Source organism: Phascolarctos cinereus, unplaced genomic scaffold (assembly GCF_003287225.1).
Source record: "Phascolarctos cinereus isolate Bilbo 61053 unplaced genomic scaffold, phaCin_HiC Scaffold_2;HRSCAF=192, whole genome shotgun sequence".
NCBI lineage: Eukaryota > Metazoa > Chordata > Mammalia > Diprotodontia > Phascolarctidae > Phascolarctos > Phascolarctos cinereus.
In genome coordinates this window covers 394482669-394500695 of record NW_027555625.1, presented here as the reverse complement: position 1 = coordinate 394500695, position 18027 = coordinate 394482669, and the positions used below count along the sequence as shown (strand labels likewise).

At 41.2% G+C, this 18027-nt stretch overlaps 1 protein-coding gene across 2 annotated transcripts in view; it reads left to right on the top strand.

Moving 5' to 3' along the window:
• Positions 1 to 1758: 1758 nt before the first annotated feature.
• The window catches only part of ATP10B (ATPase phospholipid transporting 10B (putative)), a 362023-nt gene continuing 345754 nt past the window's right edge, over positions 1759 to 18027 (top strand). For both annotated transcript variants that reach the window (XM_020992355.2, XM_078150541.1), the window contains exon 1: positions 1759 to 2054. The gene's annotated coding sequence lies outside the window, so the exon portion shown is untranslated. The remainder of the gene's footprint in view (positions 2055 to 18027) is intronic.

Sequence of the window (18027 nt, the reverse complement as noted above, 5' to 3'; positions counted from 1 at the left end):
GAATAGCCTTTTATTAGAATGGCTAATTGCTTTTTAATAATAGGCTCAAGGCATTGCTTAAACTGTCTTGTTGATCTCTATAAAACCTCATTAAAACAAAATGAGATGGCCTGTCACTCTGGAAAATCAGAGGAAACTTCGCCTGCCCCAATACTTCCATCCCACCACTCCACTGAGCTCAAAAACACCTGTAGTAGTTGCTTCTGAACTATGTATTGAACTATGGCTTTGCTTCCTGACTTGATATCCCTTTGATACAAAATAACACTACAGAATGAGGTGATGAAATTATAGTTTATATGAAAGAGAATATATGAAAGAGACCTTAGCCAACGGCCTGTTCAACTCAATCTTAAACATGCTATTATTGTATATATTATTATATATCACATTACATATTATGTAATATGTAATATGTAATATTATTGTTATATATAAACAACCACTGAGGTTGAGAGATTAAGTTATTAAACCAGGGTTATGTAGCTGGTTGATGCTACTATTTTCTACATTTATGAATGAGGAAACAGAGGCAGAGAGAAATTAAGTGGCTTGCCAAGTTGGGGCTTGAACCCAGGACTTTCTGTCTCTAGACTCAGCATATGCCACTTTGCCTCTCCTAGTGGCTTGGACAACCTCACACAGCCAGCCACTTGCAGAACGAGGACAAGAACTGTGGAGGGCTTGTTGATGAGATGATTAATTGCCTGGTTAGTTGGTTGCCGCCTGGCTCACAGTCCAGCACACACCAGCTGTCTCCAATTCTGTAGATGGAGAACTTGGATGAATGCCGCTGGTTCACTGGGAACCTCACAATGGCAATAGGCTTTTGGGAAGACTTGAATCCTGCCCTCAGACACTCCGAGCTACGTTACCCTGGGCAAGTCACTTAAACTCTTTCAGCCTCAGTTTTCTCATCTCTAAAACAAGGATAATCATAGTGCTGACCTCATAGCACTTGTCGTGAGGAGCAAATGAGACAATACATGGAAAACCCATTGTCAGCCTTAAATCGCGATATAAATGCCAGCTTCTTATTATCCCCGCTTCCTCAAGTCACTAGCCTATCACAGACACAAAGGACCCTCTGTCTCTCTCCTTCCACCTCCATTGGGCCCAGGAGAAAAAGTTGAGCTACAGCCATCCTCCTAGGCCATCATTTGTCGCGCATCTGCTTGCGGATTTTTTGCCCCACCCAAATGTAATGTAATGTCATCTCTATGGGGAGGAGCTGCTTTCAGCTGCGGCTATGGATCCCCAGATACTAGCCCAACACTGCGCATAGTAGTACAAGGCTTATTGGGTGAGGTTCACGGTTCAGGATATTGGGCCATACCTGTTTAAAAAGTCCTCCAGGCCCAGAGAGAGGAAGAACTGAGGTTCCTGCTCCCTGGGTCCTAATCCCTGGATCTGGTGGGTAGGGGGTAGCTGCAGAGCATCAGCCCTGAGCTAAAGGATCTGGCCCACCTACCAGTGGGTATCTTAAAAGCTGGCTTCTTGAAGGAAAGCAACCATGGGGGTGGGGTTTGGGGGGAGAACCAAGCCGGTTGAACCGGCTACACAGGGAACTCCTAGGAACTGGAGAGAGGAGGAGGGAGCAAGAAGAGGAAAGAAGCCCAGGGCAGGATTGGGGGAGGGTGAAGGAGCCCAGGAATGGAGAGAAGGCGAATGAGGGAAAGAGGGAGGGGCAATGGGGAGTAGAGATAGATTGTGAGGAACTTTACTGATTGTGCCACTAGGTAGGGGAGCCCCGCTTGGGAAGGAGCATCAAGCAGACTGTGTTCTATGATCTGCCTCCTCAAAGGAGGAGCTGCTCCCACTCGTCTTTTCCTTGGACATTTCTGGGCCTGTCCTGCCAGGAGGAGGAGCTCTGCCCCCCCTTCCCTTTCCTCCCATTCCTCCCCATTCCTCCCCATTCCTCTTTACCCCTTAGAAGAGGTGAGATAACCAGTGAAACCTGCTGGCTAGCTCCATCCTCCCATCAAAGCATCCTAGCAGCTGGGAGCCACACTGCCAGCCTCCCCAGTCACAGCTGTGCAACCTGCTCAGAGGAGGTAAGCTGAGAGCTCCTAGCGCTTGGAATGAATTGGGAGGAAAGGGAATGTCTGTCCTCATTACTAGGCAAGTGGTCTCTCCCCCTGGAAGAGCTAACAACCCTGAGTCCTTCTTTTCCTTAGATGGAGGTTCGTAGGCTTTAAAGGTCAAAGGGATCTTGGAGATCATCTCTTTCCAGTCCCTCAGTTTTACAGATGAGAAAAGAGAAGCACAGAAAGTAGAAATGACTTGCTTAAAGGTCACACAGGGTGTGAGTAACAGTGCTGGGATTCTAACCCAAATCCAGTGATTTTTTTTCTCTAGACACCACAATAGTTCCCCTGGATTGTAACACCATGCTCAGTCTGAGCAGTGGAATTGGAGGGATGACTCCTATAAAACCTTTTGGAATCAAGAACGTATCATTGGGTTAGAGATAGGTAGGGGAGTTGTTGTCACAAGTTGAAATGTTTTAATTATTTCAGGTTTAAACAGGTAGCGTAGTGCAGTGGGAAAAGCATTGGATTTGGGTCCAAAAGACCTCAGTTCAAAGCTTGGCTCTGCTACTAACTACCTATATGTCCCTAGACAAGTCACTTAACCTTTAGGTTAACTTCTAGGAGACCCCATTTTCCCAACTTTACAATGAGGGGCTTGGACAAGGTGAGCCCTAAGGGCCCTTCTGGCTCGAACATTCTATGAATCTGGCTAGAGGCCTACAGATGCACCAATTGTTGCTATCTAGGGCTCTCTTACTTACAAAGATGATTCCTTTAAATAAGGTTGGGAATGGTGTGGTCTATCACACAGCAGGAGCAAAATGAATTGATGATGTTGATGAGGAACGAGGATGAGGATGGTGGAGGTGCAGCCTACTGGATTTTAGATACCTTCAGAGCAGGAGAAATGCGCCTCTTCGCCACTACCTGCTTCTAACAAATTCAGACTAAGTGTTTATTGCATAATGAGTGAATGAAAGGTTAAAATTAAACCTTCCCTCCCGTCTGAGCTGTCTCTGTGCTCCAAGGGTCTACAACCCAGATGGGGACCCACTTCAGCATGAGGTATTAAGCAGAAATGCCCCCCTTGCCAAGTAGCACCTTTCTATGTTGTTTGAGAGTGAGGCAGTGCTGTCCACGCGTAGTGGTCAGGTTTGGGGAGTGGGGAGGAATGATTCCATAGAGGGAACTCTACACCTTTTCCCATTACACTTAGAATGTGTCAGGTTCTATTTCCAATTGTCCTGACCACCTGGGGCAGTATTGACTGCTGTGTTGTTAATTGTTGATCTGTTGGAAGGAGGAGGTAGTTTGAGGTAAAGGGAAAGAAAGCAATTCTCCTCACTTTAAAAGTCAATAGATGGGGTCACCAATTCTAAGTCTTTCCAGACTTAAGGTCAGTGGTGGGGGGAGGGATCTGAAAGGATACAAAGGTAATGAGGATAGCTCTGAGAGGGGATACAAAGCCTGTGCTCTCCCCAACTCCCAATTCCAATTTAACGGAGAAAAATGTGTTATGCATGGGTCCAAATGACAACTTCATAATTACATGGTGAAGGATGAATGGTTAGACAGCAGTTTGTCTGGAAAAAAAGGCGGGGAAGAGGTGCTAGACTGATTCAAGGTGAGTACGTCAACAGTTGAGATAGAGCAATCAACCAAACCAAAGTGATCTTGGCCTCCATTAAGAGAAACAGCAGCCAGGAATAAGAAAGTGAGAATCCCACTGTACCCTCTCCAAGTCAGGCCACAATTAGAGAGTGTTGGAGTCAATTCTGGACAGCACATTTAAGGCAGGACATTAGCAAGGAAGACTAGTTTTCAGATAAGAATGACCAGGTTTTGGAATCAAGTTCAAGCCCTATGACAAATCAGTTGAAGGAACTGTGACTGTTTAGCCCAGATGAGAGAAGACTTAGGTGGGGGGACATGATGGAGGCTTTGTTCTTATTTTTCTGGTCCCCAGTGAGCAGAACTAATAGTTGGTAGAAGTTGTAGAAAGAATGGGGTGGAGGGATGTCTAATAATTAAAATTATCCAAAAAATGGAAGGGGCTGTCTTCGGAAGTGACAGATTTCTCCTCCTCTCTGGGGGTCTTCAAGGAAAGACTGAATGACCAATTGCTGAATATATTAAGGAGAGGATTTTTGTCCAGGCATGAATTTGACTATATGATTACTGAGGTTCCTTCCAACTCTAAAATCACTCTTCAATGATTCCTGGGGCCACATTAGGGAAAAGTGTGTTATTTCTTGATGTCTATTACTCAATCTTCAATGACTCCTTTCTTTGGACTTGAATTTGGAAAACACTCAGAAACCACTGTCAACATACCTCCCAGGCTGTCAGTGGCACTGGGGTTTCATAGTCAAGGGTAAATTCCAAAGCAAACTGCAGCCAGAAACACCCAACTAGCCCTTTAAAAAGTGGAGGTGGAAAGAGAAAGGTCCTGCAGAAAGAGAATCAACACACTGATTGCCACAGGTGGTAATTTCTAACATTCTATGAACCTAGAGATTGTCTTTAGAGAGGCTATTAACCCAGCTATAGAAGAATTACAAGGTGAGTTTTTTTCCCAGGTTTATATCAAATGCTTCCAGAAGGGGTATTTACAGGGGCAAAAGTACTGCTTGGTCTGTAGTAATTCTTGGAGGAACTAATTCACTTCTCCCCCAAAAAATGAGAGAGAGAGAGAGAGAGAGAGAGAGAGAGAGAGAGAGAGAGAGAGAGAGAGAGAGAGAGAGAGAGAGAGAGAGAGATGTAATCAAATCCTAAGGAAATATAGGCTTCCTTTCTCCCTACAGTTCAGTTAGACTTACCCAACCTGACTGTGCAGTTCGGACTGGCTGATGGAGATAAGCAGCTCCCAATCTCATTACTCTGGCAAACCTGCTGTTCTGGACACACAGAGATTCTGTTGATTGTAGAAATGCCTGAGGATCTTGTCATGCTCATAAAGTTTTGAAGGTCTTGGGAGTTAATGCTTCTCTGCCCCACTAAATCAAACCACACTCACAAATTCCTGCCTCACTTTACAGCTATTTCTGCAGACTAGGGTTTGTGATTGTTTTAAATTGCTGTTATTTGGGATCTAGACCTGTGATTTTATATGTGTGGAACTCTTGGTGTGGAAACTTCTTCCACTAATGCAAATGTGAAGTTTGGCTATAACTTGTAATCTGAATGAGTTGTCTAGGTCACTGAGAAACAGTGACTAGCCTATGATCCCACAGCTAGTATGCGTCAGGAACATTTCTGATTCCAAAGCCAGATCTCTAGCCATTATGTTATGCTGATTATCACAGCAAAAAGACACTAAACTAGGAATTAGAGAGCTCTAGTTCCTCATACTGGCTTCACCAGCGACTGTGTAGTCTTAAAAAAAAATCATCTAACTTCTCTTAGCCTCTGTACCATAGGATAATTCTATTGCTTTATGTACCTTAAAGGGCTGTTCTAAAGCTCACCAATTTGAAGGCTTTTTGCAAACTATAAATCATGATACAAATGCAAGATATCATAACACAGTCTTTGCATACCTCCCCCCCACTTTCTCTGTCTCTCTCTCTCTCTTTCTCTCTCTCTCTCTCTCTCTCTCTCTCTCTCTCTCTCTCTCTCTCTCTCTCTCTCTCTCTCTGTCTCTTGCTCTCTTTCTCTCTGTCTCTGCCTGTCTCTCTCCTCCCCCCCTCACCATTCCTTCTTTTCACTGCATCAGCCTTTACATAGTAATAGACCTAATCATCATCCATCATTCTGTTCCCTTATGTCTGTTATTCAGTTCAACTCAACAAACATTAAAGCAGCTATTCTGTGCAAGGCACTGTGCTGTGCCCTGAGAATACAAAGAAAACTACAAAACTAGCCCTGTCCACATGGAGCTTACTTCCTACTGAGGTGACACAACATCTATATCTATATCTATATCTATATCTATATCTATATCTATATCTATATCTATATCTATATCTATATCTATATCTATATCTATATCTATATCTATATCTATATATATCTATGCATATAGATATATATAGATATAGATATAGATAGATATATAGATATATATGGATAAATAAAAGTATATATGAAATACCAGGTAATTTCAAGGGTGAGGGGGATGGAGAGTGGGGTTTATATCTGGGATACCTGAAGCAAGGGCACTTGGTTGCCTAATGGCATTGACAGCCTGTGCCCATGCAGGAGAACCAAATTGGCAGGTCTTTGCAGTTAACTATGTGGCAGTTAAATTGGCTGCCTCATTTTTTTCTAGTAAGTGGCTAAAATAAAGAAGTGGCTCCAATAGACAGAGGTCTAGACCAGATGACCTCTCAAAGTCCCCTCCCATTCTGTAATTTCATTATTCTATGAATCTCAAACATGTTGTTTCAAATCCATTTGAGTTAGCATCTCTGTGGGGTCCATGGAAAGTTGTTTAAAGATCTAAACGTTTTCGGTCATGAGGAATCAACTGAAGAGGGCCTTTATTTCCATCATCATCATCACTAGCACTTTTATAGTGCTTTAAGGTTTGCATAGCACTTTACAAATATTTGATCTTCACAACCTTGGGAGATAGATGCTATCATGATACCCATCTTACAGATGAGGAAACTGAGGCAGTGACTTAAGGTCACACAACTAGTGTCTCACACTGGATCTTGAACTAGGCCAGTCCAGCACTCTATCAACGGTGCCACTTCTCTATCTCTTTTTTTTTTAATTACGGTTTGAGAATAGTTATTGCTAGGCATGGGAGCAGACAGTCCCTGGGACTGGAAAGGCTGAAGCTAGTGGATGGCTTGAGTGTGGGAGTTCTGAGATAAATAAGGTGAAAGCCTATTTTGGGTAAGGTTAACCCCCAGGAGCAGGGGGCCACCAGGCTGCCTGAGAAGGATGAACTGGGTCAGTTCAAAAATAGAGCAGGTCCAAGTTTCCATGCCAATCAGCTCATGAGTGGCTAATATACTTCTGGCCTGGGCCAGGTCAGGAGAATCAATCTTTTAAAAAAAATAAATTTACCTGAGAAGGCCCAAAATGGTCTCTATGGTCAGACTTGCAAAGGGGGTGAATTATTTATTTCAAATGAGCTAGGAATCCATGCAGCAACTAAAAAGTAGATGCTAGGTCCTACTGCTCCATGGGGCATACAAAACCATAAAATCCCTCACTTCCCTCTTTTAGTGAATCATTGTGTAGTCATTGTGACCCTTTAACGCCAAGTGACCTTAGAAAACAAAATTTTAGCATAGCATTCAAGGCCCTACATAAGTTGACTCCAAACTGCCTTCCCAGAAATGTGAACTGCCATTCTTCATGCTCTTTACTCAAGTGAGATTGGACAGCTGGTACTTTTCTACCTCTGAGTAATTGCCCATGCCCTTCACCAAGAATGCTACTCCCCATCATCTCCACCTGTTGAAATCCTAGGCCTTCATTCTTCAAGGCCCAACTCCAAGGGCACATGCTGCACAAAGCCTTTCCTTATCCCCTCCCAGCCAGAAATGATTTCTTTCCCCCTCTGACAAACACTCATTGTGCTTTATACCTCTCATCTATGCATCCTTGTTTGAATGTAGCATTGGCTCATGAGCTCCTTGAGAACAAGAGTGACCTATCTTGGCATTTGCCTGAGTCTAGCAGAGCAGTCTGTTCATGTTAAGTGCTCAATAAATATTTGTTGGATAAAATCAAACAAGGCCTGCTACAGATGTTTGACACCATGTGGCAGGTTATTGCTAAACCTGCCTCCCTTGTTTTCCCCATGATTCTCCAGTCTCAACCCAAGTGAGTGAATTTTTTTTTTAATGCTTCATCTTATCTGGCCACAGATGGGTTCATTTTTTTCTGACAAACCTTTTATTAATGTGCACACCATGTTGAGTTACCCTAGACCTGAGGTTTTTTTTTTTTTATTGGTTTTCCAGGTTATACAATTAGCAATGCCTCTCTGCTTCTGAGTATAAATAAAAGGTCAAGGACCTCCTTTTGGGCACCTCCAGTTTTCCTTTCTTTCCTTGATCTATTTTGAGCTCAATCTGACAAATAGCTGAATTTAAATATAAATGGTGCGACATAATCCTTTCCTTGCTGAGAAATAATCAGAATTATGGGAGGGAAAGGGATTAGCAGGCTAACTGAAAAGGAAAAAAAATAGCTTGTGGATTCTAGCATCTATATGAGAAAATATGAAGTACGTGTAGATTGCTGGGTTATGATGGAAATGTACTATTCTTCATCTAAAGGTAATGCTATTGACTCATCACACCCATATAGGCTATAAGGTATTTTTCTAATAAGATTAGATTATAGGACCATAGAATGAAAGGAACTTCAGAGGCCCTCTCATCCTACCTCTTCATCTTACAGATAAAGAAACTGAGATTCAGGGAAATTAAGTGAGTTTCTCAAGGTGACACAAGTAAAAATCATCAGAGGCTGGATTTCAAAACAGAATCCTTTTGCATCCAACAGTGAGCATTTCGGGGCCATGCATCCTGAGGCCAAGGAACAAAGTGGGACCTGAGCTCCCAGGCCTGGCCTCATGAACACCAAATTTTTACCACTATTAGAATTATAAACTAAGTGGGTTTCATCCTAAGAACTCTTCTGCATCTATCACAAGATCAGGTCTGGGTCTCTTCTACCTTGCACTTTCAGAAGCCAATATGCAGGTCACCTTTCTTAGCCCCTTCAGTTTGAACTTCTGCTTTCTCATTTACAGTTCTTCCAATCGATGCTACAAATCTCATCTCTTGACTTATGCTCCCCACACATCTTCAAACACTTATTCTGCAAGGTCTCTATCTGGGCAGGGAAAGTGACATGATCAAAAAAAAAAAAGTGCATCTTATTTAGAGACAAACCTTTGCCCATCTTTGACAAAAGAAAATCAGTCTGTATATTTTCCTCACTCCTTCCCTAGCATCTTCCTTCTGAGAGCATTACGATTTATCCTGTATACTATCATGTACATACATAGCTATCTAAGCCTCTTGAGGACAGGGACTGTTTTTGCTTTCCTTTATATCCTCAGTGCTTAGCGAAGTGTCCGGCACATATCAAATACTGAATAAATGCTCATTGCCACCTCTGTTTTTTGGGGGTTTCCCTCCCACAAATGCTGATTCATTTTATAGCCTGAAATAGAATTTGTTCTAGAAGGTGCCAAGATCTGGATAATCTTAATCTTGACTTTAAGGTAAAATCTTTGTCTCTGCCTCTGATTTATTGCTTTTAAACCTCTTCCCATCTCCTGGCTTCCTTCCAGCTAAAATCCCACCTTCCACAGGAAGACTTTCCCAATCTCTCTTAATTCTAGAGCGTTCCCTCTGTTGATTATTTCCAATTTATCCTGTATATGTTTTTTTTTTAACATGGTTATTCACATGTCATCTCCCTCATTAGATTGTGAGATCTTTGAGGACTGGAACTGCTGTTGTTATTGTTTTGTTACCTTCCCTTATATCCCTGGCACTTAGTCCAGTGCCTGCCACATAAGAAATTTGTCGACTTCTGAACAAGCTGGGGTTTGATCATCTAAGCCACTACGGTCTCCTAGTCATGGACTGAACTACAAGGCACCTCAGAAATCATCTGGCCTAATCCCATTATTTCTGTATGAGGGAACTGACTTCCACTGAGATTAAGTGACTTGCCGAAGATCACACCATTATTAAATGGCAAAACCAGCATTCAGACAAGTCCCCTGACTCAAAATCTAGCACTCTTTCCATTATACTGTTCTGTCTTTCTCTCATATGCCTTTATTCTCTCTTCCTCTTCCTTTTTTGTCGAGGAAATAGCTGTCTGACAGCAGACCTTGCCATGAGAGCTACTCAGTAAGTTGACTTCAGCATTGGGTTGTCTTAAAGGCTGTGGAGTAATACTGCAGAGAGATGGTGACACGTCTATGTTCTCAGACTAACTCCCTCCCCCTTGAGGAAAATATTCATTTCATATAAGTCCATGCCACGTCTCCTAGAGCAATGACACATATCCCTTTGTTATCACCATGTAATATCTGTACGCATGGTCAAAACCATGGAGACTCATGCCCTTCCCATGGATTCTTCCCATTGTCATCCTGAGGCAGTCTGTGACAGATTAGATACTATGTGAGGTGATTTGTGGTGAGAGGCTTCAGCTTTTGAAGGAAGACCTGTGGAAGGAAATGGCAAAGGAGACTTTTGGCCCCTGGTGGGGAAAGCTGAGCCGTTCTTCTCTAAAAGTGAAGAAGCCAGCCCTGTCCAATGTATCAGGATTGAGGAGATGAGCCAAGACCTGGAAATCTCCTTAGTTCAGAGCTTATGAGACATACACATGAAAAGGGCTTGGTTTTTCCCAGAAGAAGGTGCTTATATTAGTAGCCTGGAATTTGTTTTTCCCTGACATTCAGACCATAATTTCTGCCAGAGATGAGAGATTACCTCAAAGCTTTCCATCATTGTTCCTATCTAAAGCAAACGTTTTTAACCTGGAATCCACAGTTTCCCACGGGTCTATGCACAGATTCCATGGCATCTGTAAGCTTGGATCAGAAAATAAATTTTCATCTGTCTTTCCCGTAACCTCTGGTTTCCTTTGTTATCTTATATATTTTATCTTATGTATTTAAAAGTATTATTACGAAAGGAGTCTATAGTTTTCACCAGACTGGCAAAAGAATCTATGACTAAAACTTTTTAGAACCTCAGCCTTAGAGCACGAAGTGAAGTTTACATTCATTTCTGCCAAACCCCAGGGAGGTCCTATTCCTTAGCTCCCTCATATAGTTATTTTTCTTCATTTGATCAGCCAGTGTTAAAGAAATAGCAAAATCATCACATTAGAACTGTAACCAAAGGTCATCTACACTCTCTAAAAATCTACACTTTAAAAATCCCCATTAAAAAAAATTTCTCTTTCGCCTATGGGAGGAAAAGAATCTGACACATTTCTAAAACACAACTGAAGCCTTATTACATGGATGAACAGATTTCTTCTAACTCATTCCAGGCTCTCATATCAATACAATCATTTCTGAAACATTGTGGTTAGCCAGCCCTGATAAAAGCAAAGACAGTAAATACAGCATTGTTAGCAGCTTGGGGTGGGTGAAAACAGAAAGGGCCCTGACAGAAACAGCCAGGTTTTACCTGTTCGAAGATCGCATTTTGAAAGTACATTTAGTATTCTGTAGGAAGGGGCATAAGTTGAAAAGTACTGCAGAATTGGAAGCACAGCATGGCTAGGTCAACTAATGGATAAGGCCTGAGGGAATGGGAAACTTAGTTAAGAAACGGAGGTGGTGAGAGAAGGGGGGATTTTGGGACCGGAATGCATTAGAAAGGGCCTACATCTAAAAAACTTTGGAACTGATTGTGTGACATGGGAGACACTGGCACAGAATCTTTCAGTACGGCGTGCCCACTTCAGAGAAGGTACAGTGCTGTATGAGCAAAGCAGAATTAAAGTAGCTCAAAAGAAACTTGAGATGTGCACATTTAGAGAATCTACCCCAAAAGTTCACATGGGCTATTTGTGCCCAACCCATGGCAGAACATTCCGAGCTCGTATTGGTCTGAACGGCCGCAGTCGGACACACTGTACCTGACTCTAACATAGTGATGTCATTTTGGTCCTCTTCAAGAATGAAGGACAACAACTAAGGTGGAAAAGACCTCAGAAGCCATCTAATCCAATCCCTTGATTTTATAAATGAGGAAACTGAGGCTCAGATGTTAAATTGATTATCTAATTCTATAGAGCTAGGAAATGGTAGAGCTGAGATTTGAACCCATATCCTTTGTGTCCAAATCTAGCATTCTTTTCGCTTCACCATGTTGTCTTTAGTAAGCAATCAATACTGACATTTCTAAACCTATTTATCCCTCCTATCCCAGGCCATTTTTCTTCCCAAGCACTGGCTGGGAATTTCACCGGCTTCTTTATTTAGCTTGTACCAAGAACCAATTGTGTGTATAGCTGCTGTTCTTGAGTACCTGAGTACTGGGAGAAGAGGGGAGTTTAGGTTACAGGTAAATGAGGCTGTTTTGTAACAGGCCTTTCTTCTCTGTAACATTCATCTTTCAGGACTGCTACATAGACCTTGATGGATTTTGTTAACACAGGGCTCCAAACTTTGGGAGATATTTCTGGAGCAGGGTAGTCTGTTTTTAGATAACTATTAATTCTGGTCCTTATTGACACTAGGCACTGGTTGCCAACTGATGTTATTGTCACAGAAGCATCAAATTGGGTCCAAGTGCCTTAGCTTACAGAGAACTATAGAACCCCTATCTTCTATCCAGTGCCAACCATTTTCTGAACAATTTAATTACATGTGGGGTGCTCCCTCCTCCCCTTCATTATTAACAAGTTTATATTTGGCCCAGGGATGGGCTACAGCAGTCTTGTGACTCTCTCTCCCTCTCCCTTTCCTTCTTCCTCTCTTCCCATTTAAATCAGAGCCAAATACTTAGGGAGATGTCAGTAACTTAACTCTTCCTTTCAGTAATCTAAATCCTTCCTTTTCAGACAGACCTGGAGTACATTAGTTGTCAAGCCTCACTCTTTTCCCAGGTGATCAGCAGTGACTCTCTCACCCTCCCTCCAGATACTAGGTCAAACTTAGGATCACAGAATTTTGTAGATTTAGAGCCATAAGAGGCTTTAGAAGCTGTCCAGTCCATATACCCCAACAAAAAAAATTTACAGATAAAGAAGCTGAGGCCAAGACATACTAAGTGACTTGTGTAAGATCACACAGATAGAAAGTAGCCGAGGAGCTACATTTGAAACTAGGGTCTCTGGCACCAAATGCAATGCTCTTTCCACTATACCATGTTTTACTCTTAGGGTGGCTGATCTCATCCCCATAATGTTTAGATACCAGGATCATACTTATACTTTAATATCTCAATGGTTCTGTAACTTTACTGATGTGGTGCTCCTTCCAGTGATATAGATAACAACCCATTTTTTCTGCCCATCTTGTGAAACTCTTGTTCATATTGTCCCCCAAATCACCCACAGGGTTTCACCCAACATCAGCCAATTAGTCAACAGATCGTTATTAGCCACTTGCTATGTGCCAAGAGCTGTGCTTGCATGGATGAGTTCCTCCACATTCTTTTTGACTCAGCTTCTTCATGAAACATTACTGGATGCCTCAGCTCAAACCAGATATCTCTCCCCTCTTTGGAATCCCATTATACTTTGTTTATAACTCCTATAGCACTTATCACACATCCTACCTTGTTCTATAATTATTTAGGCATAGGGATTATGTCTGCCATTAGGTCATAAGCTCTTTGGGAGCCAGGACTGTTTTGGCAACCCAGGAAACAGATTGTCAGATTTGCACCTACTTCCCAGGATCGTTATGAGGATCAAATGATCTAATAAATGTAAAGCAATTTTCAAAATACTGTATAAATGCTATTGTTGTTATCATCCCCTGTCGTACCAAATGTACAACTTTGCATGGTCTTTAGTGAATAAATACTTACTGAATTGTAGAAAAGATGCAAAATTTTCAGTTTTCTCAGAAAACTGAACCCTTATCATAAGATCCTTATCCATATGAGCCCATTACCCAGGGGATAGCAAGAGGAAAATCACAGAAAACAGACAGAGGCTTTGGGAAGAAAGGATTTAAGAGGAACTGGATTGGGTGGCGAGGGGGGAGAAACACAGGATTAAAAGCTATATAGTGGTGTGGGGAGAGCATTATTCAAAAAATAAACAGACCACATATATGTTGGCTTTCTTTTACAAAATGCTTGAATTTGAATGAAGTTGAGTTCTCAGTGTAGATATTCTTAGTGCTAGCTCTGCTTACTTGATGAACTGAGGTCTCAGGGGCTCAGCTATTCCCACTATTTGAAGGCCTGTCATAAGATCTTATTCACTGTCTTGTTATTTAATTAGATTAAGAAGAGTTCAGTGGTATTAATTTTGCTAAGGAAAAGGTAGATGTTGTTGTAGTTTGCAAAATACTGTTCATTCGAAAAACATCACCACTGCTACACTGAAATAAAGGACCATCTTATCTTGTGGGTTAATAGAAAGAGCCAAGTATCTCCTTCCTCTCCCCTCCACTCCTCATTCAGCTCCTTTACAAAGGAGACGGCTTTGTGCTTTGACCTTCTAGGACATTTTATTTTGTGTTTTAACAACCGGCTTTGGAACCATGTAAAAGTGAAGACACATGATTACATACTTAGGGATGAAATGGACTTTAGAAACAGTCTAGTGACGACCCCTCATTCCCAGATGAGGAAACTGAGGAACAGATAAGTGGCAATAAGTGTCAGAGGCAGAATTCATACACAAATTGTCCATCTACTTAGCACACTTTCAGCTATACCATGCTTACATACATCATGCTGGAGCAGATTAATGGACCATTTAGTTGAATATTCTGTCATCTTCAGGGAGAACATGGGAGTTTTGCTCTCTCACCTCAGAAGGTTAGTGATGTCCTCCCCAAACAACACTAGCCATCAATTTAGCTTTAACCTTCTTAAACTTGTAAGTGGAGTGCTAGCCCATAGGGACAGATATGCTAGATATAAGATGCCTGTGCAAAGGACAGACATTTTTGTGAGAAAAATGCAGACTATATTACTGTTAAATTACATAGGTTTTATACTAGTCAAATAGCCACACTCAAGGAATAGTCACTGATAGTTAAATATAAACTTGAAAAGTCCCTAATGTAGTGCCCCAGAGATCTGTAGAATGATAAACATTATCCTCTTATGACCTATAAGGACTCCTCTAGTTCTAAATTTATTATCCTATAAAGTGGACATGCTTAGCCAGGAGTAGAGAAGACTTGGTGAGACACATGCTAATTGTCTTCAATTATTCAAAGGAAGGGCTAATTTACAGAATAGGATCAAAGATCCAGAGCTGGAAGGGATGTCAGAGAGGTCCCTTCATCTGCTAAATTTTATAACTAAGGAAATTCAGGCCCAGGGAGGTTAACCAAACTATGTATGGTCACATAAGTAGTTAGTGTCAAAGGCTAGATTTCAACCCATGTTCTCTGACTCTAGAGACAGTCTTCTTTTGACCCTAGAGTGCCGAACTGGAAGTAATGGGATAGAATTGGCAAAGCTCAAATTCAGGCTTTATGTGAGGAAAAATACACCAGTCAGAGTGGGGATTACTTTTGGGGTGTGGATCGGCTAGATGGCCACTGAGTTCTCTTTCAAATTCTAAATTCTTCAGTTTCATGATTCTGCTGGCATGCGATGGTATCTGAATCAAGTCAACAACAGGCATTTATTAATTGCTGACCACATACCAGGCACCACACCAAGCACTGGGGAGTCAAAGAAAAGCAAGAATAAGCCCTGCTATTGAAGAGCTCACAGTCTAACAGGGGAGACAACATGCAAATGTACAAGATAATGATAATAGCTCACATTTATGTGGCACTTTAAGGGTTTAGAGAACAGTTTGCAAACATTATCTCATTTTATCCTAACAACAGTCCTAGGAGGTAGTGAGATAGGTGTTATTATTATCTCAATTTTACTGTGAGGAAGTTGAGGCAAATAAGTGACTTGTTAAGGGTCATACAGCTAGTAACTGTCGAAGGCTGAATTTAAACTTGGGCCTTCCTGACTCCAGGTCCAACACTCTGTCCAATGAGTCATCTACCTTCCTGATAAACACGGGGTAAACTTCAGGGAATCTCTGAGTGGCCATTCTTTCAGGAATACTCATACTCTTCATCACTTGGTCACACTTAGAAAAAAAAAAACTTCTGTGGATTTTTGAGGCCCTAAAACCAAATCCTAGACATTGAAGTGGTCTTACATGGTCATTTATTCATGTTTTCCACTTCCAGGTAGTAGCCCCTCTGATAGGTTTTGAAAAATGTGAAGGGAAAGAGAACCTCAGTCTTCCTTCAGTAACTCATCCCAGCATTGAAGCTTCATTACCACAAAGTTTTTCATTTAAATCTCTTCCATTTATTTCAGTCTACACATTACCATAAAGAATGTAGGCCCCTTAAGGGTAGGGAGCTACTTCATTTTTGTCTTCATATTCTCAGCATCTATCCCAAAGTAGGTGCTTAATAAATATTTGCTTACGGACTGATGGATTAAACTAAGAGTTCCTGCAGAGTTTCAAAAGCTGTGACAAGAAGGGAAGACTAAGTTGTACGCAGAGTCTCCTCCTCTAAAGCTGAAGGACCTAACAGAACGTATTCGGATGGAAATCTCAAATGGAGTGTCCTAGTGTTCTATGATGAGCCCTGTACTATTTAATATTTTTGTAAGTGACTTAGATAAAGATAGAATGTGCTTATCAAATTTGCAGATGATACATGTTAGGAAAGATGACCAACACACTGGATAACAGGACTGAAAAGATTTCAACAGATTTGAATGTTGGGCTGAAGATATTAAGTTGAAATATAATGTGTATAAATGTAAAATGCTACAATTCAGAATCAATTCAGAAATATAATAAGGGGAAACATAACAGCAATTCATCTGAAAAAGTGAGAATTTCAGTGGACTTCAAGCTCAACATGGAGATACATTGATCAAAAAAGCTAATACAATGCTGGCCTACATTGAGAGAAGCATGATATACTGGATTAAAGAGAAAATAGTCCCACTATGTGCTATTTGTTCATCTCTGAAAATATATGTTTTGTTCTGGGCACTGACTATCCATTTTAGCATAGGCATTTATAAGCTGAAGAAGATCCAGAAGATCCGGCCAGGATAATGAAAGATCTTGAGACCATGGCATATAAAGATGTTTATGGACCTGGGCATGTTTTGTAAGAGAAAACTTAAAAACAAATATGAGAGCTGTCTTAAAAGTATGTAAAGGTCTACCATATTGAACAAGGGGGCATCTAAGTGGTACAGTGGATAGAGTGCAGAGCCTGGAGTCAGGAAGACTCATCTTACTAGTTTACTTGCTTGTGACCTTGGGCAAGTCATTTAACCCTGTTTGTCTCAGTTCCTTCTCTGTAAAATGAGCTAGAGAAGGAAATAAAGCACTTCAGTATCTTTGCCAAGAAAACCCCAAATAGGGTCACAAAGGGTTAGATATATTTGAAATGGCTGAACAATAATGTTGAACAAGGAATGGATTCATTCTGTTGGACCCTGGGGGAAGAACTCAGAGCAGTAGGTAAAAGTTGCCAAAGTTTATGTTAGATTGAGAAAAAACTTCTTTAAAATTAGAGCTATCGCAAACTGGTACAGACTACCTCAAGAGGTAGTGGAATCCTCCTCACTAAGGTTCATCAAATTGAGACATCTCGCCAGTGGTGTTGAGGTGACGATTGTTGGACTAGATGACCATTGAAGTGCCTTCCATCCCAGTGAGTCTGTGATTCCATGAGTATGACAGAATCTTTAAAGAGTCTATCCCCTCATTTTATAGATACTAAAGTTGTGATTTTTCTAAAGCCAAGATTAGGATCCAGGTCTTTGGACAGCTAGTTCAGGGCTCTTTCCACTAGAGTACCACCACCCACAAACAGGAATTCACAAGTCAGGCTGCTAAGAACTTTAAAGAAAACAATCTGTCGGTGCTTTTCACCCTTTGCATTTGTGATTCTTCTTCATTCTCTTTCTAGCATATACTGTTCTCTCCCAGTTAGAAAAGAATAAAATTTCATCATTTAGCCATTTTGTAAACAAAAGAAAAAGCTGAAGTGATATCCAATCATTGATGTGAACATTGTTTTTTTTTTTAATTTTGAAGTATCCAAGCTAGAAACAAAATGCTACAAGCAGTTATACAGATCATCCTCTCTCAAAGCTGTCAGTATTCTACTTCCATTGGGACACATACTTAATTTCCACAGAAGTAAACTAGAGTAGAAGAAAAAATGTATACCATTACAGGATTTGTCTAATATATTCATGTTCTTAAAATGGAAGATATTGATTTTCTCATGTCTGGCAAGATTCTGCTAAAATAACTAGGGAGGTTCTTTTCCCAAATATTGGTGCAATACAATCCTCTC